This window comes from Phalangium opilio, unplaced genomic scaffold (assembly GCF_054372755.1).
Source record: "Phalangium opilio isolate 3A_F unplaced genomic scaffold, DU_Popi_V2 ptg000011l_1, whole genome shotgun sequence".
Classification (NCBI taxonomy): Eukaryota; Metazoa; Arthropoda; class Arachnida; order Opiliones; family Phalangiidae; genus Phalangium; species Phalangium opilio.
Genome location: NW_028324147.1, coordinates 3021513 through 3046666, shown reverse-complemented (window position 1 = coordinate 3046666; position 25154 = coordinate 3021513). Strand labels below are relative to the sequence as shown.

Genomic DNA, 25154 nt, shown 5'->3' with positions numbered 1-25154 from the left:
AAAAGAATATCTCTTGATACACATTTCTGAGCCACAAAAAACACTCAGAAAATGACCTGTAACCCTCAAAGAAGTCTTGAAAAACCTAAGCTTACAATATATCGCATCGTATTCGCATCTAGTATTTACTAAAAACCTACCGAAAGCTCGATTTCAAGTCATGACCAGGCTGGGAAATAAGCATAATTTTTAAACTAGTCCTTGGGACCAGTGACCCCCTAGTTTCCGAAATAATAAACTGGTCTCCAGACTGGTCCCCACCCTTGTTCTCCTATAGATTTGCATTAATAAACTAGTCATTGGGACCAGTGACCCTCACGTTTTGAATAAAAAAAGTGGTCCAAGCTATTAATAAACTGGTTTTTGACCTGTAAACCTGTCTTATTTCCTAGCCTGGTCATGACTCAAGAGAGAGCGTGCCAAACGCCATAGGCGTTATAAATCGGATTGAATGTCGACTACTCGAGTCCAAGGCCTATTTTCAATGTTATTACATACTATAGAAAAGAAATCGAGTCAAAGAGTATATACGTAAGAATAGTGGAAGCTTTGGGGGTCGTCGGATATGGGCTGGTGCGGTGCTAGAGACAGATAAGAACTTTTTTCTGTTCTTCAGAAGAACTAGGAACTCAGTTCGAAGCGATAGAAAGAGAAATACAAGCGAGAATCAGAAAAAGAAAGGAGGAAAAAATATGGAAAGAGAAAACCGAAACCGGAGATGAAAAAGTTTTTGGCAATGCCATACACCATCGCAAAAAAAAAGAAGCTGAAGAAGATTTCATCTTACAGTAAAAAGAATAAAAAAAGAGAAAACACACCCAAATTCTCTTTCTCTATCTCTCTCTCTTTCTATGGTTATTCTCTCATATAGTTTGCCTTCCATTATTGGGGCTGCGAATACATTTTCTTTTTCTTCTTCTCCTCTCACTATATCCTCAATTTCCTCCGCTTTTATATCGTATTTTATGTAATAATGTAGCTAAAGCCTCTCTAAACCGACAGATATTGCCGCAGAGAGAGTGCACGCTTTTCTCAGACTATCTAAATATATTCAAGAATGTTTCTGAATTCTATACTATATGGAAATACAATAGCGAAGAAATTTACCCTAAAGAATGTTTAGCGTCATAAGAGACTATTATAAAAAAACGTCTTGGTTTGGACCAAGGCCGAAAAAACAAACGATATGTGTGAGGTTTATCAATTGGCTGAAGTTTCAGATATTGCAATTTTTTTTAGTTATTTTTATCCATTTAATCCTTAAAAAATATTAAATTCAATCAACTGATTTTACTGTTAATCGATCTATTCCCTCTAAATTAATTGAAAAAATTACATATCTACGCTTTTTCAAGAACAATTACATTTTCCGAAAACATTTTATCATGAAATTAATTATTTTGAAGGGAGTACGTGCTGAGGGATCAATAATGAATATTTGAAATACTCTGTATAAAAAGACCAAGCGAACTTTGACATAATTCGAAAGGAAAATGTAAATTTTTAAAAGTGGATTCCAAAGCAGGGTGTTGCACGAATTCATACATTTAATTTCGTACTACGAAATGCTACATTTCCAATGTCGCGACTATGAAGGAAAGGTTGCACTGCAATTTCCCTCTTCGTACTTTAGAATTTGAAACGTCACCACCCCTTTCTACATAGTTGGCGTTACTTGTACACCGGTAACGTATTACGCATAATCATTTTAGCACGCGTAAATACCATTTCGGAAAACACACAGTGGCGAGGCCACCATTGGGTATTCTCCCTCACACCAAGGGTCACCGCCAGACGGTAACAAAGTTGACTGCAGGCAGGAGGCTAGTCAACTTTCACTGCCTATAGCGGTGCTTCTAGGCGAGAGAGAGGACCTTAATGGCGGCATCACACCTGTGTTTTAATTCTCTTTATGTAATTTCTAAAATGGTCTACTCTCTTACAAATGTACACCGATTGGACTGAGTGATCGGTCCTTCAGGCGTTAGCGAGTGTCAAGCCACAACAATAATCATTCTTGTACACGAACGTTTTATAGTTTTAGGTTATTAAGGTTGGCGGGCAAGTCCGAAGAGTCATGTACCGTTCACTAATGTCACGTGAAAAGGTTTCGACCTATATGGTAATATTTGCTGGGTGTATTGCGTCGGCTCAGATACAATTAAAATTGTAAAATTTTATATATTGGGGAAATGGAGGAAGGGGGGGGTTAAGTTAAGTGTGACCTTCTTCGTTTAACTGGTAATGAATGGAGATGAATATAACAAGCCTTTGGAACTGAAACGTATTTCTTTTTATGCAATCTTTACCCTTACCTTTGGTTATATACCGATATCATATTTGTCCAGTGTTACAGATAGCTACCTACTAAATGAAACCACACAGGATAAACGATGTTGCTTTGTCTTAAATAGACGACATAAGTTATTTAGTTTATTAACTAGTCTGAACAAAATAAATTTAAATTATCATGTTTTTTTGAACATCAGTCTTCTTAGCAACTTACAGATTTGAACTATTTTTGGGTGCAAATTTGAAAATTTGTCAAGCCAGCAACAATTAAATCTATGTCCGTCAAGGTGCTTACACGAAATCCCTTCAAAATAATTAATTTCATGATAAAATGTTTTCGGAAAATGTAATTGTTCTTGAAAAAGCGTAGATATGTAATTTTTTCAATTAATTTAGAGGGAATAGATCGATTAACAGTAAAATCAGTTGATTGAATTTAATATTTTTTAAGGATTAAATGGATAAAAATAACTAAAAAAAATTGCAATATCTGAAACTTCAGCCAATTGATAAACCTCACACATATCGTTTGTTTTTTCGGCCTTGGTCCAAACCAAGACGTTTTTTTATAATATCTGTCACTTCAGTCTTAATGTAATTAAATTTTGAATAATTATGTTAGCTCTACCGTCATACATTTTGGGTTGAAAGAAGAACTTATGTATCGTTAATTACATTTAACTTATATAAGAAACATAGATTTCGATAAGCATATAATTTGTACTTTATTTAAGATAAAGTTCAAAAATTACAATATTTAAAATATAGAACAAAAATGTTTATTTGTTTCGTACACTCTATACATATACAGTGTGGTCGAGATCAGACCAACACCTTCCTTTATGTACAACCCCCAATACTGCCAACGGCTGATGTCATACTAAATTATACAGCGTGTAAATAAATGTCTGGAATTCATGATTATTATATGCTAGTGACAAGTTACAAAAAGAATACTGGAGAATATGCCTGAACACAACAAAATATTTTAAAGCACAGTCCTACGATTGGTCTTAGAACGTGGGCCTCAAATTAAAACTTCTTAACTGTTTGGTAAACACATCAACGAAAATATTCGACGTTTCTACCATTGTGGTTGAGGCAGACGACTGTCCATGTCTTGCAATACATTTGCAAGCAGTAAATTCATGACGCCTGGTAAGACTAATGGTATTGCCGTCTTAGGTAATCCTCGTCCGTTAAGGCATGATGTAAGGGGTATGATAATGCCGGTAGTGATGCCATTGTAAACTGGCACAAACAGTAGAAAGGCATAGTGCAACTTCTTGTTCCACCGCTCTATTATTACTTATTAGCATGAATTGGCTTCAAAACGTGCTACGATGTCAAAATCTCTATCCTCATTACAGACTATACAGTCTCTTCTACATTCACGATCTTGCACTACCGAAATCACGAAGGTGCTCGCCAATGTCGGCAAAGGTGCTTCGCACCGGATGTTGTCGGTGTGGAAACAGTTCGGCATAAAGCACTGCCTTTAGTTGAACGTTACTGCGACCTTCACCCAAAATAAACATCTTGTCCAATTTGCCCTGGTTTGAATAGGTTGGCATTTTGCTAGGAAACGAAACTAACTACTATAATTCTACTACTTAGCTGCTACACTGAAGACCCTGTATATCAAAAGGGACCGGAAGTACCTCAAAGTTTTCAAAGATTGCCAGATTGAGCGGGTCATGGGGTTTATAGTGGTGAAGGTTGCTTTGACTTTCGACACGTGACACCGCGGTATGTTTTTGGTGCTTCAATGTCCTCTCCCGATAGGCCCAACCAATTACCATCCTGGTTTTTCGGCTCAGTGTTGCGGTATTGCCGGTCCCATTAGAAATACAAGGTCTGTATTGTTAAGGCTTAGAAATACGTGGTCTTATAAACTGGTCCTCAGGATTAGTGACCCCTAACGTCTATAAAAAATAAACTGGTCCTTAGGACCAGTGACTCTTACCATAATATTCTTTCTACTGGTCCCATTGTAAAGTTTTTTGTTGATATATATATGCGCTAGCCCACTTGCGAGAAAGTTCAAGGTAGTTTGACCATAAATGATAGGTTTGACTAAATTGACTCTGCGAGACTTCAAAATTCCAATCGTACCGAGACTGCCGACTGCCGTATAGTTTTAAATCTAACTTAATACCACTACCAAAACCTGGTACCACTTGGCAAAGCCCTTCATTTGGGTCTAAACTCTAGAGTGATACGGTTTGTTGTGTTTGAAAGAGAAAAGTTAAGAGTAGAAATTGGAAGAAAGCTTGAATTTTTAAACTGGTCCCGCCTCAATTCCCATCAAAAAACTTAATTATTAATTTTTTCAATTAAAAAACTGGTCCAAGCAATTAATAAACTGGTTTTGGACCAGTGGACGTGTGCTATTTCTAAGTCTGGTAGTGTTAAAATTGTAACAATACTCTTGTTAAAAAGGCACAAATACTGTAACATCCCGCCCAAACTTTTAAGTTTCGCTCCTTTTCAATGGCTCTCTTTTCAATATGGGAAAAATGCTTTTAAATGACAATTTATTTACGTGTAAGAATTAAACAGGAAAATGGAGCCTGAGTGTAAGATAAGTGTAGTTTTAATTATAATTTGTTAGATTAATTATAAGGAATCCATGAATTTCCCAAAAACATTCGTGTTTTGGGTTGATTTCACATTAATTATACTTGATTAAGTTTAATTTAACGGTTTATCTAGTGTGGATACAAGTTTCGATAAAATATTAACCTTAATTGCAATTACCCTAAAATATGTAAGACCTTTCGATGTATTTTAATGATGAATTAAATTAATTTGAAAGTGAAATAGGAAACATCTGTGGCTGTGCGAAAAACTTGTGATGTTTTAATCTTAATTTGAGCGCGGTTCGGGAGAGTGGATTAAGCTTAAAAGTATAATTTATTGGCATTTTTTACCCTAATTGGAACGTTTAGTGAAGTTTAACATTTTTGCCAGTCATTATTTTACCCAAAACTTTTGAATTTCGCGCCAATTAATGTACTTTCAAGATAGTTTAAATTAACTTAAGTGTGAAATAGAAAACCTTGGGATTTCCCAATGGCTTGGGTAGTTTTAAATAAGATTAAAAGTTATTTGAGTTTTTATCCAAAAAATGAATATATTTGGTTTAATTTCACGTTAATTATATTTTATTGAGTGACAATTAACGTAGGATTGTGTTTCGGCAGTGTACATTTAGGTTATAAAATGACTTTCAATATATACTTCACGTTAATTGCAATTTTTAGTGGAGCTTTTGAATCTTATTTTACCCTACACTTTCGAATTTCGCGCCTATAAATGGACTTTAAAGATAATTTAAATTAACTTAAGTGTGAAATAGAAAACATGGGGCTATACCAACAGCTTGTCCAGTTTAAATCTTAAGTTACTCGAGTTCTCATCCAAAATATGTACATTTCATCTTTAAATTCACGCTAATTATACTTAATTAAGTTTAAATTTATGAAGGATTGAGGTTTGGCAGTGTTGATTTAGCTTATAAAATGAGTTTCAAATTACCTTTACAGTAAAGTTCAGAAGAGTTTTTTCATTCTTGCCAACACATTGCGTTCAATTTTTATCACACCCCGTGCTAAATTTTCGGTAACATAAAGATCATCTATAACATATGTTAATGAATGATGTGATCATTCTATAGTTTGGCAACTTTGACTTGAATACCAGTAATTAAATTAAATACCTAAACAATTCATAGCAATTTAGTCAAATAAACAAACGGCAATGTGAACTGTGGAAATAGTGAACAACATAACCCTCCGTTGCTGACGTGGTTACGTTTGAAAAATCTGCGCAGATGTAAACATGGAAATTATTTGACTAATTAAATTACATAACGACGCTGTCCTCCTGGATTAACCAGCACCACTGTTATATTTATGAATTAACAAAATCCACTGTTGGTAACAAATGGTTTTTAAAATGATTAACGTAACATAACATACTGACTGGTTCAATAGTATAGAAATTGTTTTAATGAATGATCTGGTCCTCTACGTTGGTTGAGTTTCAGGAATTATATCACACACCTTCACAATTAGTAGCATTTTAGTGAGATTAACAAATAATGAAACCTTGTATACCTCAAATGAGAATGTTGAATTAACTGCGCTAACGTAAACACGACGACTCTTAAAACTGCCGTAAGGAAAACACATTGAACTTTTTGTCATTTCCAGTAGTATTTTGAAGTTCTCGATCTTTTCAAAGGGTGAAAAGCACTATCTTTATTTCAACACCTTAATAATTTGAATAAATATGCCATTTTTTACTTCAAATTGGAAGCGCACATGGTAAATACAGTAAAAAAAAAACCTGGGGTTAGCCTGGTTAGGAAATGTTTCTAGCATAAAACGGAGCAGACTATATAAAGAATTCCAAAACAAATGAGAGCTGGAAATAAGCCTTTTTAATAATCTTTGAAGAGGACAGACACTATAAAGACTATAATTTCATAGACTAACTAAAATACAACCTAAGCCTTGGCCGTAAAGAACGTCGAAAAACTTACTTCAAAAGATATAAAAACCTCTATTAACTGTAATTATTTACCTGAATTAATTTTTTAGATGAAAATTCGACCTGATAACAAAGTATTTGTTCTTAAGGGTGTTATAGATAATTAGCAAATTCAAATAAAAATGTTCAAGCTCGGATGAAATACCAAAGTAATTAATTTTAGTTGCCTTACTGTCGTCTGTTATGAAATTAGGAATTTTCCACATAAAAGCAAACGTTTGAAATTTATCAACGTAACTTGTTAGCACGCAAAAAGCTAGGCCGTTCTAGTTATCAATGAGAACGAAAATGGGGAAATAAGTTTAAACGCGCTAGGAGGTTAGGCTGACTTCTGACCCAAAAGTAAATTTTTGACGTACTATCTTAATTAGTTAAATTACAAAAATTAGAATTCATTAATTAAAAATCGAAACACGTAAGTTTCTCATTTAAGAAATGCTTGTTAATTTAGAAGCATTCCTAAAACTAACTTCGCTATAGTTTTTCCGTATGGCCTGTCTCAATTTCCTTAAAAAACCGAATTTTTTTTAATGCTTTTTCTATGGGACGCTAACCCTAAAAGGTGTGACTTTTTGTTTAACATTACGGAAGGGTGTCATGTCATATCTACAAGGGCCTACCGGCCCTGTAGAATAATTTTGTTAAGTTTAAATATCAGAAGATACTTGTTTGGGTTAAACTTTATTTGAACAATATAAAGAAGCACGTGGTAATTTTTGTCTCGCGCCAAAATTGAAATGCACGTGCGATAATATTTTTTCGCGCCAAAATTGAAATGCACGTGCGTTAATTTTTTTAGCACCAAAATTGAAATGCACGTGCGATAAATATTTTTAGCGCCAAAATTGAAATGCACGTGCGATAAATATTTTTTCCCGCTAAAATTAAAACGCACGTGCGTTAATTTTTTTACGCGTCAAAATTGAAACGCACGTGCGATAATATTATTCGCGCCAAAATTAAAAAGCACGTGCCTTAATTTTTTTTTTCGGGCCAAAATTAAAAAGCACGTGCGATATGATTATTTTCCCGCCTAATTTGAACCATCTAGGCTTGCGAGGAAGGCCTAAAAAAGAATCTATATATTTTTCTTGTATATCAATGTCACTTTTAATTTCTTATTTTGCTGGTAGGCCTACTCTTAATTAAATAATAAGTGACGATTAAAGTTGTAATAAAAATATCAATAAGGCACTTTCTCATTTCTGTCCAAGAATTATGATTGGTCGAAAGGTTATGATTATGGATATAATCCCCACGTGTAATAAGGAAAAGTATAGTCTCCTCCTGTACTTGGTAATTTGCACCGAGAGAGAAAGTGCGGGAAAAATAGAAGCGCGGAGTAGAAAAACGCATTAAAGGATGGGATGTTTAGAGGATAGCCATTAGACTCCTATCTATACCGCGAGACAACCTTACATTACAGTAAGAAAAGGGTCATACGAGGCTCTTAGTAGCCTTAAACACCAGTGCCAAGTAGGGTTAACAATATAAGGTTATGACTGTTTTTTACGAGCCAGTGATCACGAGGCAAGTCGCACGAGCTTCGTGCCCGGTTCTTTATTTGCTATAGAGTGTAAGAATGAATTCTTATCATTTATCTATGAATATATCCTCACAAATGAACCATTTTACATGAATTTTCCAGGTTTTCACTGACTTGTGGACACCAACCATGTAATACAACATTAAAGGAAAGATGAAACATTACACGTACGCTTTTAAAATAAAAGAAGAAAATTATTCAGGTGAAACATCCCTTATTCAAACTCGTCCATCTCAAAGTGGTCTATTTCAATTTTCTTGGGAATATTGCAGGGATTCATGAAAGGTGCAGGGCCGAGGCTTACTGTAAGCGATATAGACCGCGCCGCGTGCTATCCTCGAATGGGGATGACGTAAGAAGAGCAAAAGCAATATCACTAAATAATATATAGGTATAGGAGGTAGGGTTGCTTCTATGAGGTGCACTCTGAAAGGAATATACACCAGTTCCCTTTATGGACTGTTAAATAAGCCGCAAATTGCGATTAGGGGGTGACCCGGGGTCATATCATCCAGATAGGCTTACGGTACTCCCAATTAGTGTCCTTTGGTGGTCATCCCCAATGTTCATAATCGTAAAAAAAAGGGGTCGATCCATGAAAAACCTCTCCTAAGTCTATAGTAGTCCAACAGTAAGGTGGGTTTTTAATAAAAAATAAAAAGTACAGGGTGTTTCTGATAAGCCTGGCATAAATTAATTAAGGGGGATGTTCTTTGGAAAATCAATATTAACTTCTATCTCAATTTTGCAACAAAGGACACTGTTTCAAATCGAACTATGATTTGATTGAAGTGTTTTAGGGATGACCCTTAATTAAATTAAATTAGAAATCATTGTCTTAATCAGTTTCTTAATTAAATTTAAGGGGTCATCCGTAAAATACCCCATTCCAATCATAACTCGATTTGAAACAGTGTCCCTTGTGGTAAACAAAATGGAGATAGAAGTCACCTACATTTTCGACTCAAAATTGATTTTCCCAAAGACAGGGCTCCCACAGAAATTTCTTAAAATAATAGTGATAAAAGAGACCTTTCACGGTAAAAATAGGGTAAAATAAGGACCAAATTCTTGGAAATAGGAACCAAATAGAGACCAATTCAAAATCAAAATTAGATCTTTATTTGTACGGAAGTATCACAAAAAAAGTTGAAAAACCAAAATGAACCTCTCCGAGCCAAGACGAATTTACTTTCTAAACACAGTTCCACCAGCCAATGAGAAAAACCGGAAACACATAGTTCAAATTGGCGAGATATTGCCAAGGTCATTTGTAAAGGTTATAGCGTTTAATAATTCCCTGTGGATCGGAGTGAGAATAGTTTTACTGTTGCAAAAAATTTTAGATGGAATATTAAAAACGGGAATTTTTGAAAATAGGGTGGTTTAGAGACCAAATGGCGATTTTAGGGTGGTTTAGAGACCTACCCAAAAAGTAGAGACTTTTAGGTATTTTAGAGACCAGATGGGAGCCCTGCAAAGAACATCCCCCTTACCTTAATTTATAGCAGACTGTTCAGAAACACCCTGTATACAAGAGACCACAGGCAATATTTATAGTAACCCGATACGTTACCATAACCCTGAAAAACCCAAGCATTCAACCCATAAATCACAAATTAAAATAAATCAAATTAGTTTTGACATTAATTTAGGCCTCGCGGGGTTGCGTGTATATGGGGGTGTATTATGCTTGAAGGCTTTTCGTTCGTCTAAACATTGTTTAGAAGAAGAAAAAAGAAACACGCACAAAATTAGTTTTCAATTCCCGGAGGACACGCCCCTCAAAAAGACAATTAAATTTCGTTAAAGTGATTAAAATTTTACCTTGTGGGAGAAACGTGGTGGGGAGGGGGGAAGAGAAACAAGAAACAGAGGGGGGAGCAAAAAATTCTAACAACGTTAATTCATAGCATAATTAAATCCCTGACTGAAGAGCATACATGGGAGAGAAGAAAAAAATAATTTCATAATATCAGGGAGAAATAGAAGAGGAGACGAATCTTATAGTATGGATCATTTCGATGTAACGAAGAGGGAAAGAAACGGGGGTAAAACTCCGCCGTTGCATCTCTGGCTTTATGGCGCCTGCGCTGTAGTCTTTTTGAATCATGAGAGTGCACATTCAGAGACGGAAGGAAATTTATCAGCCCACTTGTACGTCCCGATACTGAGGATTGACTAACCCTTTTTTTACATGGATAAGGTCACGTGGGTTACAGTGTGTATATTGAGTTACTATTCAGCACCCTCTCTGCAACGCAAAAAGTACTATTTTCAAACAGGATTCGTGGTGATTGCGCAATTACAGCCAACGGACTTCTTATTTATGTCAACTTATCAATATTCACGTCACGAGATGGCAGTTACTAGTGAGAATTTGCGGGAACTCCATGATACACATTGCCGTCACGTGATAAGCGATAACCAAGTTTTCCCTAAATCCCCCCCCCTTTATGGGTGAGTTATGATTTACGATTGCAATGGGTATTTATTACAAACCATAACTCCCTTTCTACTCATCCCTGGTATGTTACATCGTTGAACCAAAACAAAATATATTAGAACCAAAAAAAAAATATATTAAAACAAAAAAAAAAAAATATTGCCAAGGCTTAACTACACCGTTGGACGCAGTCAAAAGAAAAGCGCGTTAATATTTGACAACACGCTCGGTCGAACAAGCTCGCGCGCTGGAAATTAATTAATCCAAAGAGGTTAAAGTGTGGTAGTGGCGGAGGAGTTAGGCCTTGGCCTATGAGGAAAGGGGAGGCTTTAATTCCTCCCCCTATCACGGTGAAATTTTAGTTGCTGCTGCTGTGTTAAGAGGATAAGAGAGTCTAAAACAAGAAGCTTAAAACACTGACTGACTGCCTGCCAGTCAGTTTACTCTTAACTTAAATATACCATTAGAGAATCCTTTGAAGAAGGTACTATTAGTATTATATTCCTTTTAACGAGGTTTCTCAAATGGAGAAACAAGGTGGGTGGTTAACGTTCAGTTTCACCAAGAAGTGATATCTAGTTTATTAGGGAGAAGGTATAAGATGCCCAAGTATAGGCGTGCCATAGTCTCAGTCCCCCCTTTCAAAATACAAGGTGGGAGGGGACGTAAAAGGAGACCGCCGGGCTATTTCGCCTCTCCTCAGTCGGAAAATATGACTGAAATTTTCGTCATTCGCGTCGCCGCGCTGACGTGAGTTTTGAAGAACCAATGAGATGCTGGTTGTAATTTAGAGGCGGCGGGGATTAACTCCGGACCTACTATACGTTTGGACTGGAGATAAAGCTAGAAATGTGGCGAATTTATATCTTCTCCCTAATAAACTAGATATCACTTCTTGGTTTCATCGATAAATTCCTTACCCCTGTTTCTTAACTTTAACCATAAGTTTATAAGGTATGTTCCTTCCATAAGTAGAACACTTCCTATACAGCTCGAGCTAGTTCGAGAACGACAAGCGAGAATTGCAGACTACACTCGGTTTTGCATGAAAACTATGCTTAGGGTTTATAAGATCCACGGTGCTAAGACGCTTCCTTTTAATCAGAGTGTAAAAGATTGAGTTGTTTTTTAATCTTCAAGCTTGCCTTATTAGTACGAAGCCTTCATTAAAATTGAAAAGCGCGCAAATCCGCTCGAGACCTTTTTTATTTTTTGAAGTAAAAGAATTTAAGTTTTTCTTCTTTACCTTCTTACACACCGAGGGGCTAATCACTCAACTGCCTTGAAAGTTGAACCACTTTCTATTATTTTTTATTTGCCTTTGAATAGATGTAATCCCATTAATACAGTGATTCACCCCTCGTTTTATACTTAAACTCAAAACTTGCGTTCGATCCTAGCTACATAGTTTGGGTCTTAAAGCCGTTGCTAACCAAGCTACAACAAGAAACTAGAAGAAAAATTCAATCGCATTTTTTTTTTAAATCCCATCTCTCTCCAAGAAGGATTTTCTTCTAAAATGCGACGTACTTCTTTGGCGGAGGGATTTTAATTATTAAAAAAGGAAGTAATTAAGACTATTAAGAAGCGTACTTCCCCTTCCCTTCCACGAATTTAAGAGAGAGAGGGAGAAAGAAACGCCAAACTTTATAAATCTCATCTCAAGCATGAATTAAAAAAAAACTAAACTCAGTAAGTAGTTTTTAAGATTTTTATAAGATTTGGTAGGGATCAAAGAAGCCGGTATACAGCCCAGCCTGGCTTTTTAAGTAAGATTATCTTACGGAAAGGCGGTAGACTTCAAATAATTTAAATTAAATTAACCTAGCCTAATTTGATTCTAATTCAACGCAAAAGTTGTCAATGTTAACGTAAAGTATATTTTTAAGAATATTAAAGGTGTTTATAAAAAAGTTCAACTCTTAATTTATAAAACTTAAAAGCAGGGAACCCACTCTGAAATTTAAATTCCTTAATTTTTTTCCCGAAATTATACGATTTCATAGGAGAAAAAATGTGTTTTTATAAGAAAATATAGGACTAAAAATGCTCATACATAATACAATTTTGGGGCTTAAACTATGTAGAAAAATCTCAAAAAAAAAGAAAAGAAAAACTAATTGAATTTTACTTCGAAAACTCAGAACTTAATTAAAATATAATATAATATATAAAAAATCCTAATTCCTGTGTCTATTAAAATGTCATCTCGATAAAAACAGCTAAATTTTGATAAATTTGATGCTAAACTATACGAAAACTTCGACTAAGTCAAAAATATAGGATATTGTAGGACCTTTCATGAAATTATAGGATAATATAGGACTGGTTCATAAATATAGGAATTTATAGGAATTATAGGACCCTGAACATAGTATTTTTTAAAACGTATTTATTGCAACGCAGTGACACTTTTTGCAGTTGCAATTTTCGTATTAAAACCCAATAAAATTTCCCCACGGCTAGAATAAAATTGCCTGACCTTTATGGATGACCCCGTGACTTTTAATTGTCTGTTCTTTTAAAGTATGAATAATATAAATATATTTTTAATATCCATGGTATATATTTACTTAAAAGAAACTAGAAATAATATCACATCATATAATCACTTTTGTTCGACAAGACTAATTACATGTTTGAATATAAAACTAAAAAGATGTTCGTAGTCTACACCGTCTACAAAGATCAATAATGTTAGGAGTCCCTCCTTGCACGATACAATGAATGTTGTTGTACTATTAACAATATAAGCGTTTATATTATGCTTCCGGCGGTGTCTGCCGTCTATATAATTTATGGTATACTTATTTCCACAAACTAAAAACTAAACTATCCGCGTGGACGAGACAAGCACGCGATTTGCTATTTTATTTTTCTTAAAACACTAGGCCCGGGTTCGTCTCATATCGAGAATACATCAATAAGAAAGAAGATTTTAAAGTTGAAATTAACAGTCTACGTATTGAATATTCTGTTTGGGACGAGTTTTTCTTACATTTATAGAGGGCTTAAGTAATTGGAATTTCCTTCTAAATAAAAACAGTATAAAAAGACAGCCTAAATATTATCAGGACAAAATTGAAATTTTTCTGAGCATAAACCCAAAATTTTATATTAATTTAACAGACGACAGGAATTTTAAGCAAAAATAAATAAAATAATAAAAAAAATGTTTTAAACGAAACAGGGTTGCCATAAAAAGGAAATAAAAATTAAAAAAAAATTGTCAAAACTATTGGTATTTCGCCTAAAGTTACAGCCCAAAAAATTGAAACATTTTTTGCAAATTTTAAATTTATCTAGCAGACGACAGGAATTTGGGAAATGAACAAAACATGGTTGCCAAAAAGAAAAAACGAATTTTAAAAATTCTCAAAAAGTAAGAGGCATTGCATTCATTCATTCAGTCTTCGGATTATTTTCCACAAAGTTTCTTGGTATATTAAAAAAAAAAAAAAACCTTTACAGTGTCTGGACCTTGGCAACATTGCTCCTTTCCCGCCAAAAAGTTTCTTTTCACACGGCCAACCTCAAAAATATGAGCTTAACAAGTTGACCGTGAAATTCCATACTTAATAGATACTTAATAGACAGAATACTTCGAAAGAAATGCGAATCAAACTAAATTTCTTAACCTGACTATTCCAAAATAAAGAAAAATAGAGAAGAGGATTTGCAATGCAGTTCTTGCGATGTTGATGCGAATTTCGCGTTTTCGACAGCAATACCCGGGAAAGAAGGAAGAACATCTCTCCCATATTTCGCCTCATCTTATATACACATATAATACACTTTCGTTTCTTTGATAAACCTTATTTTTCACCTTCAATTGATACCAAACACGATACCTAAACATCAATACCATTTAAGCGCACGCGCTTTAGTACAAATTCCACGTGAAAAATAAACCCGATCAATGGGAAAATTCAACGAGACTGAAACCTACAAATACAAACCCCCGTCTGTATCTTTGAAGCAACGTAAATTGAGTTAGTTAGGGAGCTTGCAAGCATATATAGCAAATTGCGGTTGATTCTTTAGGACAATATCGAATCTTCTATTCTGCCAATGATGTCTATTCTTTCTCTATCTTCCCCCTTGCACGCATTCCGCCCCCCTCCCCAACGGTAACATAATAAATTGCCATGTGCCTCGAAAACGATACCTTGCTCGAACTGTACGTGTTTTGAATATATTTCAAGGGGAGACAAGAACTTCCATTTCATTTTATTTTTGTTATGCGTCAAAATTTTAGTCTCATCTTTTTATTTTTTGGCGAATTTTGATACGCTATAGACAGCGTGCATACAAGTGTTGCCAGTCAATTGTGACATGAACGAATGCAGGAGATGCTTCAAAAACAAATTACTGACAAATGTCCCTGAAGCGCATGTGCTTGTTAAAGTTAAGAAACGGTGGGGATTAAATTTCTCTAGCCCTTTTAGTGCAATTTAAACTATCTATAACATTTGAGTGCCTTGGTTTCCCCCAAAATGTTTGGCCAATTTTAGTAACTTCAAACGAAACCACTAATAATTAATATTTGAACCCATATATTCATAATAACACGACGGTTAAACAACCTCCTAGCCCCTATACTAGTAATTCCAAAAACATATGCCGGGTATCACATTAAATAACCATGACTCAGAGAACTAGAGTAACGAAATTGGGAGTCTAGGCTATAAAACCCGTGTTTAAATAAGAATTTGATTGGTCTAGATATAGATGGGGGTTTCCCCAACATTATACAGGGTGTTTCTGAAATTCTGATAATCAATTTTGAGTCGAAAATGTAACTTTTATCTCTATTTTTGCCACACCCTGTATATGATTATAGGAAGGTAATCTATAGCTTATCCATCCGCTAGTGCTTAATTAGCCATTTTTTGCAATGAATCAGCCCCATAGCGGAGGGAAAAAAGGCAATTTCAAAAACCCAACAACTAAAAGAAAAATTAACAGTTTTAAAACTCCTCGCTAATGACTTCCCAATGGCTGTTTGGTTTGGGGTAACGTTGGGTTAAAATTTTCACCCCGAATTACTACCGAGTATGAAGCTATAGAATTAGACTCTACCTTAATTATATAACCAATAAATTAAAAAGAACTCTTACTCTGCACGTGGTAAAATTTCACGATGAAAAACATCCGTTCAAGATGAGTTTTCATCGACTATTTTCATTTCAATTAGCTTTTAACATTGCGTGTTAATCCGCCTCAGCTTCCTCCCTAACGCAAACACACCAGTTTCAGTTTTTTACAAGATCTTTCCTTCCTTTTTAAAGTTTTTAAAACGTGGGCTTAATTTTTTTGGCTACCTCGCCCTTAATCGTTAGCAACCATAAAGTTTAAAGTTTGGTTTTACTTTGTACAAATTTTTTACCACCTTTTAAGAGGTCTTTAAATTTAATTAAGATTAATTTAAAAAAATGTCAATCAAATAAACCTTTTTTGGCTTTATGAGAATCCCTTGACAGTAATTGGTTCTTCAAATAAAGCTATTGGTGAGGCGAGAACCAATAAGACCTTAGAAAAATTGGGCCTTAGCTCTACCCCCAGCGCCATTATGATGTCTTTTTTATTTAAGCCCCTCCTCCTGGTAGTGGAAACTAGCGTGACGTTGCATGACGTAGTACTTCCAAGATCCAATAGGAGTTATAAATTATGTTGCCCATCCCTATTCTATAACATGGGATGCAATTGTTGCTTAAAAATAATAATGTTTAGCATACTTAAAACTGTTCGTTGTGGCTACGTTCCCAGTTACAACGTTAGGAGTGTAAATCCCCATAGAAAACGGTCAAACGCAAGATTGCAATCACATATAGACGTATAACATCCGCACTGACCCCAATCTAAAGTCATGACTCAAGAACACGTCAATAATATCACCAGAGACACCCCAAAAAAGATGAATTTTTCTTCCCAAATATAACGTCGCTCTTCAAATTTTAGTTCAATGGGAAGAACAACCCGTAGTACCAGAGAAGCAAGTGATTATGGTCAATTTAAACGAAGTAGTGAGGTACCAATTACAATATAAGCAAGTTAAATTTGGATAGGTAAGATAAACCGGAAGTACTTGGAGGTAAATACTTGGGATGAAATTGGGAGGGAACATTTATGGGAATGTGGACACCACACCACAAAAAACCTCAGTACTTCAACTAAATTGAACATATTCAAAGGTTAAGTGTCTCATTTTTCTTTTTTTCAGGCTTTTCGTCGTTGGAAGAAGGTTGCACGCGCCCCCTATTGTTGTCGCCGCCATCTTGATTTCTTTCTTTTATCTTTTGTGGGAGATGAATTTGATCGATAAGTAGATGGCGATGTTTAGGAAGTTCATCATTTTTCCTCTACATTGAATATCGGATCTCATAGACCAACCAACACCCTATAGCTATTCTTCTCAGGAAGCCTTAAATTTGATTTTTTATAAAAAACAAAAAAAGGTCAGATTTCCCTTCCCAGAATTTTGACTTATCGTCGATATGATCTCGGATATTTTTCTCCTTACTACCTCGCTTGCTTTAGGCGCCTTTTATTATCTACTACATATTTATGGATGCGATAGTTTCTTGGAAATGAAAGTATACGTGCCTTGATGCGAGTCTAGAAGACTGAAGAAGACATCAAAATGCATAAATTGTTTTTAGTTTTCCCAATTTTCTCTAGGCCTAAGACGAGTTTATTAAGAAATTCACCGAAAAACGTGTGTAAAAATAAGAGCGTCCAGACGTAGAGACCTATCGAGTTTATGGATGTATACTTTTAATATACATAGTTTAAACTAGAAGGGGTTTGCCGCCCCCCCCCCCAAGTGTTGTCAGGTCGTTCGTTGGCAAGGAGTCAAAAGATTGCGGTACTTGACCAACTTGACTCACAACAGAGGCCTGTCAACACTGTGATGAAGTTTAAGCTGATTGTCAATTTTATGGCAGAATTGAATTGATTTAATGATTTTATTGGCCGAATTGAATTGATTTTAGGGGCCGAATTGAATTGATATTAGGGGCCGAATTGAATTGATATTAGGGGCCGAATTGAATTGATTTTAGGGGCCGAATTGAATTGATTTTAGGGGCCGAATTGAATTGATTTTATTGGCCGAATTGAATTGATTTTATTGGCCGAATTGAATTGATTTTATTGGCCGAATTGAATTGATTTTATTGGCCGAATTGAATTGATTTTATTGGCCGAATTGAATTGATTTTATTGGCCGAATTGAATTGATTTTATTGGCCGAATTGAATTGATTTTATTGGCAGAATTGAATTGATTTTATTGGCAGAATTGAATTGATTTTATTGGCAGAATTGAATTGATTTTATTGGCAGAATTGAATTGATTTTATTGGCAGAATTGAATTGATTTCAGGGGCCGAAATGAAGGAGTTATTGCGCAACCCAAACATTATGTCCAATTCTTCACGTATATCAAATTTCTCTACGTCCACACTTAATCCCTAATAAAACCAACATATCTTAGGTGAAAACTTTAAAAAAGATAAACCATTTTTGTTGATCTTATATCGCAGTATAAAAATGAGGAAATTCTTCCGCGTCATTTTACCGAACAAAACAAAGATATAGAGTGGAGTACTCTATCTAAATCGCTATAGTCTATGAAGGGGAAGTAAATAAAGTTCAATGGCTGAAAACAAAAAAAGGACAATCCTTGGCAATAAATAAACAACAGAGGTCAATCGGGTCAAGCAAAGAAAAAGGGTTAAAGTCCGCGCCTTATTCCAAAAATCTTAGGGGTTGAAAAGAATGTAACTTAAAGAGAGCCGGCGTCTTACAGTCCACTATACTGAGCCAGTAAAGTTAAAAGGCAAATAAATACTGAATTCTCCTCCTTTTATCAAATTCCCCCCGCCTTTCCACGTATTGTTTCCATCCCAATAGACAATAAGGAACATAGTTCGGTGTTCACTACGATTTAGGCCAAAAAAACAAAGCGATGGAGGAACCAAACCCCGAAAAAGAAGGTGGGGAAGACACGAAAAAGTTGCCCCAAAAAATAAGAAAGAAACAAAAGATAGGAAACTGGCTGGGGTTAGGGGTCTAAGAGATGGGGAAGGGGTGATGGGGTTAAAGTGGCCTCATTGTCGTTAGGTGGAAAAGGAATCTTCCCCAGATAGCTAATAGCTTCGGTCACTTACGCTACCCCTGCCTCCCCCACCCCCGTGTTATCGAGGTCACGGTTCCCTTACACCACCCACCAACTGACCACCCTTACGCTATGAAGAAAGAAGTCTTATCCTCATGGATTTACAATCTAGTGATATGTTTGAATTTCGGACGAAGGAAGTTTTCAACGTTTGTCAAAGTGTAAGTACTGAGAGGGGAGGAGCTACGGTGACGTGACGCCAATATTGGTATTCTATGGCCTGAGCTGCATGACGACTTCCAATATGGTTCTTAGTAGCAGCAAGAAGTGATCTAGTTTATTAGGGAGAAGATGCCGTATTCGCGCGCCATAGTCCCTGTCGACCCCCTTTCAAAATACAAGGGGGGACGTAAAAGAAGGCCGGGCTATTTCGCCTCTCCTCAGTCGGAAAATACGTAATTTTCGTCATTCGCGTCGACGTGAGTTTTCAAGAACCAATGAGATGCTGGTTGTAATTTAGAGGCGGCGGGGATTAACTCCGGACCTACTATACGTTTGGACTGAAGATAAAGCTGGAAATGTGGCGAATTTATACCTTCTCCCTAATAAACTATAGATATCACTTCTTGGTGGCACACTACGTATCTTATAACTTTCTGAGCATTACCATTTGTTGGGCTCACTTGGTGCGGGTCTGACCAAAAGACTTAAGACTAAAATCAAATAAGGTCCAATATCATTTAGTCGTAAAGAAAGTAGTATAAAAGCGGAAGCATCGTCTGCTCTATTTGGCTCAAGGAAGCAAGAAAAAGGGGATGAACTTATCGCGCGCTCAATCGAGTTTTCGGACACATTTCCAAACTAAAGCCCCCTTTAATTGTCTCCTTTGGGGCATGGATGGGCAGACAGACCAGCGAGCCTACCGCTCTCCCTATGTTGAATTAAGGTCGAAATGAATGAACTCAACCCCCTTCAGTCAGTCTATTATCGATTTTTTTTCCACCCTTGTCTTTCGGATTAATTTATACCGATGTGTCTAATTAGTTTTTATTAAGGAGTAGCGCTAAGCAAAGGCGCCCACCCGGCGTTACCCTTCAAGATCAAGACCGTCTGGACATTTTTTTATTAGTTTTTGGGACGCCATTTTTAAAGATGGCGTCAAATCGAACCCCAAAAGTTATAAGGCCCGTCTATAGTTATATGGAACCAGACTTTAAATTGTAAAATGATCAAATTTGGAGTTAAGAACTTTTGAACAAAACAAGAAATAACGTCGGTATGAATATAGAAAGCTCATAGGTTATTCACGAAACAAACAACTTACAAACTAATTTCAAAATTGCAACAAATTTAAGCCGCATTTTTAATGAATTAAAATCCTATAAATTTATTCGAAACACAATCCCGCATTGCAAAATTTAATCTAAATTAAATATATTATTAAAACACAACAGGAGAATGTTTCAAATCCTACTGAGGCCAAACCAGACTATATAGGGAGTAAGTTATAATAGGACGCTCTAAAAGTCTGTACAGGGTGTTTCTGACATTTTTCCCTAAAGGACACCGCTCACAAGATTAAAATTTGATTGTTTTAGGTATGACCCCTTAATTAAATGATCACCGTCTTTCAGTTTCACATGTTAATTTTAAGGGGCCATCCCTAAAATACTCATCCAATCTTAACTCGAAACCGGTGTCCCTTGTCTCAAAATGTCATAGATAGAAGTTCAATTTTCGACTCAAAATTGATTTCCCAAAGAACATCCCAATAACTAACTTCTAACAGATCATTCAAAAACACTTTGTACATTAACAATTCCGTGGGGTCATTAATCATTCAAGATCGAGGGGTAAACAAAGCCCCGGACTCCTGTCTCCTGGAGACAATACGTGGGGGGGGGCCGAACTTGTGTCACTAAAGTTAATAACAAACCTAATAATATATATATAAATATATGCATGTTCTCCGATATAAGAAATTCAAGAAAAATTTGTTAATACGGTTTCTAGATGGGATTAACTCGAATATTTTGAGCGATACGCGCTGAAGGTAAGGCGTATGAATATGCAACGTTAATATCACCTTATTACTTTTAATACCAAACCAAAATAATTTGCATAAATAATATAATACGGTACCGCCTTTGATTTTGGTTCGGAAGCCAAACTAAATTAGATTAAGTAATTAAATAAATTGAGTAGGGATTAAACCAGCCTCAAATATTAATTTGATTGATGGAGAATATCCTCAAGGAATTCTGGGTAAAAATAAGCGCCTTTGAGATACCTAGTGATCAATGTAATAAAATTAAAACCATAGTCCTTGGTTGTGATACAAACTGTGTTCTAGCCAGTCATTAAAATGTGACGTGTGCAACAAGCTTTGTAAATAAATAAATAAATAAATAAATAGCAACGATGTAAAATATAAACCCTTTTTAGTCAGTGTTGTAATAAATTTCTAAACTAAAATACAAATATATAGGCCTACATTTACAAAATTTAAAAAAAAACTTAACTATATTAAACTAAAATGAAGTATCCTACATTTTTCTAGCACCAAAATTCACGCGATAACATTTTCAAAAAAATAAATTGCAGAAAAGCACGAGACCCTAGGCCCTCTTCTCATCTCGTGGGAACGCAACAATACTGACCAAAGACGATGATAATGTTATAAAAGGAATATTATACCAAGTTTCAGTTTTAAAACAAAGAGAGTTAGTACATTTTGACATTAAAAAACAGGGGAACGATTTACGATTGGAAGCGAGAGAGAGTAAAGCACTTTCTTTCTTTCTTTCTTGGAGAAAGAAGATTTCTCTAAAATTCTAAATCTCTTGCGAGAGAGAGAGAGAGAGAGAGAGAGAAATTTCCGGCTGCACGAAACGGAAGTCGGTATAACGCTTTAACGGCCCTCTAGAAATGGGCTTTCCAAATAAATAACCCTTTTTCAAGTTAAAGACCCGCCAAGTTTTCACGTATATCGTGTTAAATATAACTATTTACTTCATTCATTCATTCTTTCATTCGCCGCAACACAAGTTTTACGATGAGTTTAAAACCGAGGTTTTTAAATTAAACAAGAGTTACTTTCATACCATTATATGTGTGTGTGGTAAAAGTCCCTTTACAGCAAGTAATAAGTATAGAAATAATTTGAAAAATACGCTAAGCCTTTTTTGAATTTTTTCTTCTTTAAGGTTCTATATCTCAACGGATTAATATGACGTGTTTTATGAAAGAATACATTAAATATTCGTTAAGCCTTGGTTTTTTAATATTTAAAACTTAGCGCGAGCTTGAAATAGTTATACCACGTGATTAGACCTGTACTTTGACCTGGGGTCGAGATAATTAAATTCTTAATTTAATTTAATACTTTTGACTAAACGTTAAAATTTTGCAATTGCGCAACATTTAAAAAGACGGTGTGATTAAAAAAAATGTTAATAGGAGGAAATATTTGAAAAACAATTAAAGCAAAAATTGCGCGAATGAACGTGGCTGGTAGTTGTATAACGAAGTCGTTAAAAACAGTTAAAAAAGGGAGGGAAAGGGTTTTCCCGCCTTACTTAAATGGAATTGAATTGAGGCGAACGCTCATTAAGAAAACCACGAGCCAAGCTTATTTTCACTGCCATTATTTTGGCGCCTTTTACACAAGACAGTAGCAACGAATGATGTTTAGGCCTAATAGAGAAATTTCTCCATTTCACTTTTAAACGGAAACAACAATTTAAATATATTAAACATTTCCTAACAACTGACTTCGCGTCAAATTATTCTAAATTTTTCTAATGATATTTTAACCAATTTGCATAGTTTCCAAACTATATGGAGTATTGATACCATTTACACCTAAGAGGCCACGCTACAAAGTGCAGTACCAAGTATAGCTGTTGGACTCCTGGTGTAAATTGTATCAATTCTCCTATTCTGAAAACTATATTTAACTAGACTTTCGAACCAAGACTTAACGACAATTTTTATAACAAAATTAATCTGAACGTTTAAGTTCATCCAACTAACTTTTATCAAAAAGCGTTAATTAAAATTTTAATTAAGACAGACAAGAGTTATACGTGTAAATTATTATTCACAATAAATAATTATATCTCTGAAACACAGAACGACGTTGCGTATAATAACCTTGGTTGGTCAGGGGGCAAAAGTTTCGAGTCTGGAAACTTAAGTTTACATCTCAAATTTAATGTTGACATATACTTAAACAGATCCTTAGAAATGATTGTTATTCGGTTCCCGTGTTTACGCCTCCCCTCCCCCCAGTTCAGTTCCTACAACCCCGCCCGTGATTTATTTACAAAACGCTTCCCAAAACGTCAAATAGCCGTTGCTTGGTAAACACATTATTCAATTTTCAAACAAAGTTTAAATACACGAAACTATAGCTCGTCACTTCCTCGTTGTAAATTTCATCTTTAAAAAATACCACTGTCAAAAGCTTTGAAATCCCTCTCACGCATTCGTATTAAAACTATATATATAACCTTATTCCTAGTATTAATAATGGTACAATCTTACAATGAAAAATAAGTTACATAAGCGGGTATTAGGCAGCACGGCCTTATTTTCGTGATATAATCGGCTTCGTTTACGATGCTGGCACACCTGTCAGATAATGATAGTTGCACCCAAATCGTGCAGTCGGTCACTATACCCTGCCATAGATAGTTTTCACTTTTTGGGGTCTAGAGAAAATGCCTTCCCCCATCTACAGCTTTAGCCATAATACTCAACAACCTTTTGAAAAACTACCATAGTCTTTGAGAGGTTTGGTTAACTAATATTTTATCAAATAAAGCTAGCCTTTCATTTAAATAAAATAAAATATAACCAAAACTAAGTCTTCAGTGTTGTTAAGTCACAAGAATTCACGTAACTTTCCAACCCCTCTACCATTTCACCAAAAAACCTACGTATCATAACCACCACCAGTCCACCACCACCTCCTTGTCAAGGTGGGCCGTTACGTTTTGCCAGATGCTAACTATAAAACGCGGCAAGGTAGGTTGGTATTCAATTTTAGCCCTGGGTGAAACACGATTACCTTTGAAGGTAAGTACCGTCGCTCTAGACCTAGCGAGACCTAGGCAGCTTTTAGCAGGGAGGAGAGGTGAGATGGAGCTGAAAATGAAATTGTGATGGGCGGCGATCTGCGGCAAGGAAAGTCTCCCAGAGTACCTTGCGCGAGCGTCCCCTATACCCTTCAGTAGGCGATTGTTAATTGCTGCCTCGTAGCGCCAAATTGTATTCGTAAGAGAACTAGCTTCTATTTTTAAGACACGATTCCATACTGTACGACCCTACAGTCTACCGAAACGCTGAGGATGCTGGGAGGACTACATTGGCGTTCAGTAGTAGATGGACGTAAAAGGCAACGTTATAGCTATGAAGTTTTTCGACTCCATCCCAATTTCCTTCAAGTTCTTAGCCAAATATCTCAAGCAACACGGGACGACGGGGTGGTTTTTGGCCTTGTTTAACTTTGCCCAAAGCAAAAAGACGATATCTTTCTCTTGGCCCCCAGTCCTAGTATATCACCAGCTGGCGCAGATGTTAGACGGGACCATGGTAGTAAGCGCACCACCATTTTCCTCTAGGCTAGGGTTTCCTATCATTCCACAATCCAGACTTGGTCTAATCGGTTATTTCGATTTTTGAAAAGAGATTGTACAATTCCAAAACTTTTCCCTGACGTCTCTTACTTTTTATCTGCGAGTATGATTACGAAAAAACAAACGTAGATTATAGAAACTAGTGTGTGTTAGTTTGTGAGTTAGTTAGTTTGTGGCGATTGAATACACGAAAGCAAGTTTGACGAGGAACTACTTAAGAAAAGATAGGCTTAAAGCTACGAGGTGGTATTGGAACTGAAAGAGTTGGTACGATTATAGCTTTTACGCCGATTTTTGTGGTGCAGCTCAGTACTTGGCTAATCCCGTACCCGAGGCTTCACTGCCAGTTCAAATTGTGAAAGAGGGTCATACTTTTACTGTTCAACATGTAATTCGCGACAACCTTTCCTGACACTAACTGAAGGTTTATCGTTAGGCTTTGATTTAAAGGACCTTGGTTAATATATATAATATGGATTGAATTAATGTCTCGGTAAAGGAACCTTTTAGGTATTTCGTTAACACACGTAGATAGGAACATTAAGTATTC

General features: G+C 35.7%; 1 protein-coding gene and 1 long non-coding RNA gene across 10 annotated transcripts in view; both read right to left on the bottom strand.

Annotated features, from left to right (window-relative positions):
- Cals (calsyntenin 1) overlaps positions 1-25154 on the bottom strand; it is a 118789-nt gene that overhangs the window by 79416 nt on the left and 14219 nt on the right. The gene's annotated exons all lie outside the window — the stretch shown is intronic.
- Positions 2397-7482, bottom strand: LOC149709862 (uncharacterized). 9 transcript variants are annotated; one of them, XR_016376257.1, is made up of 5 exons: positions 6883-7482; positions 6414-6693; positions 6276-6359; positions 6014-6119; positions 2397-5932 (listed from the first exon to the last, which is right to left on the bottom strand). It is a non-coding gene; the product is annotated as an uncharacterized LOC149709862 (long non-coding RNA). The 9 variants fall into 9 exon arrangements; XR_016376258.1 differs by lacking the exon at positions 6883-7482 and having other exon boundaries at positions 2397-3870; positions 3954-5932; positions 6414-6876; XR_016376261.1 differs by lacking the exon at positions 6883-7482 and having other exon boundaries at positions 2397-3870; positions 4259-5932; positions 6414-6876.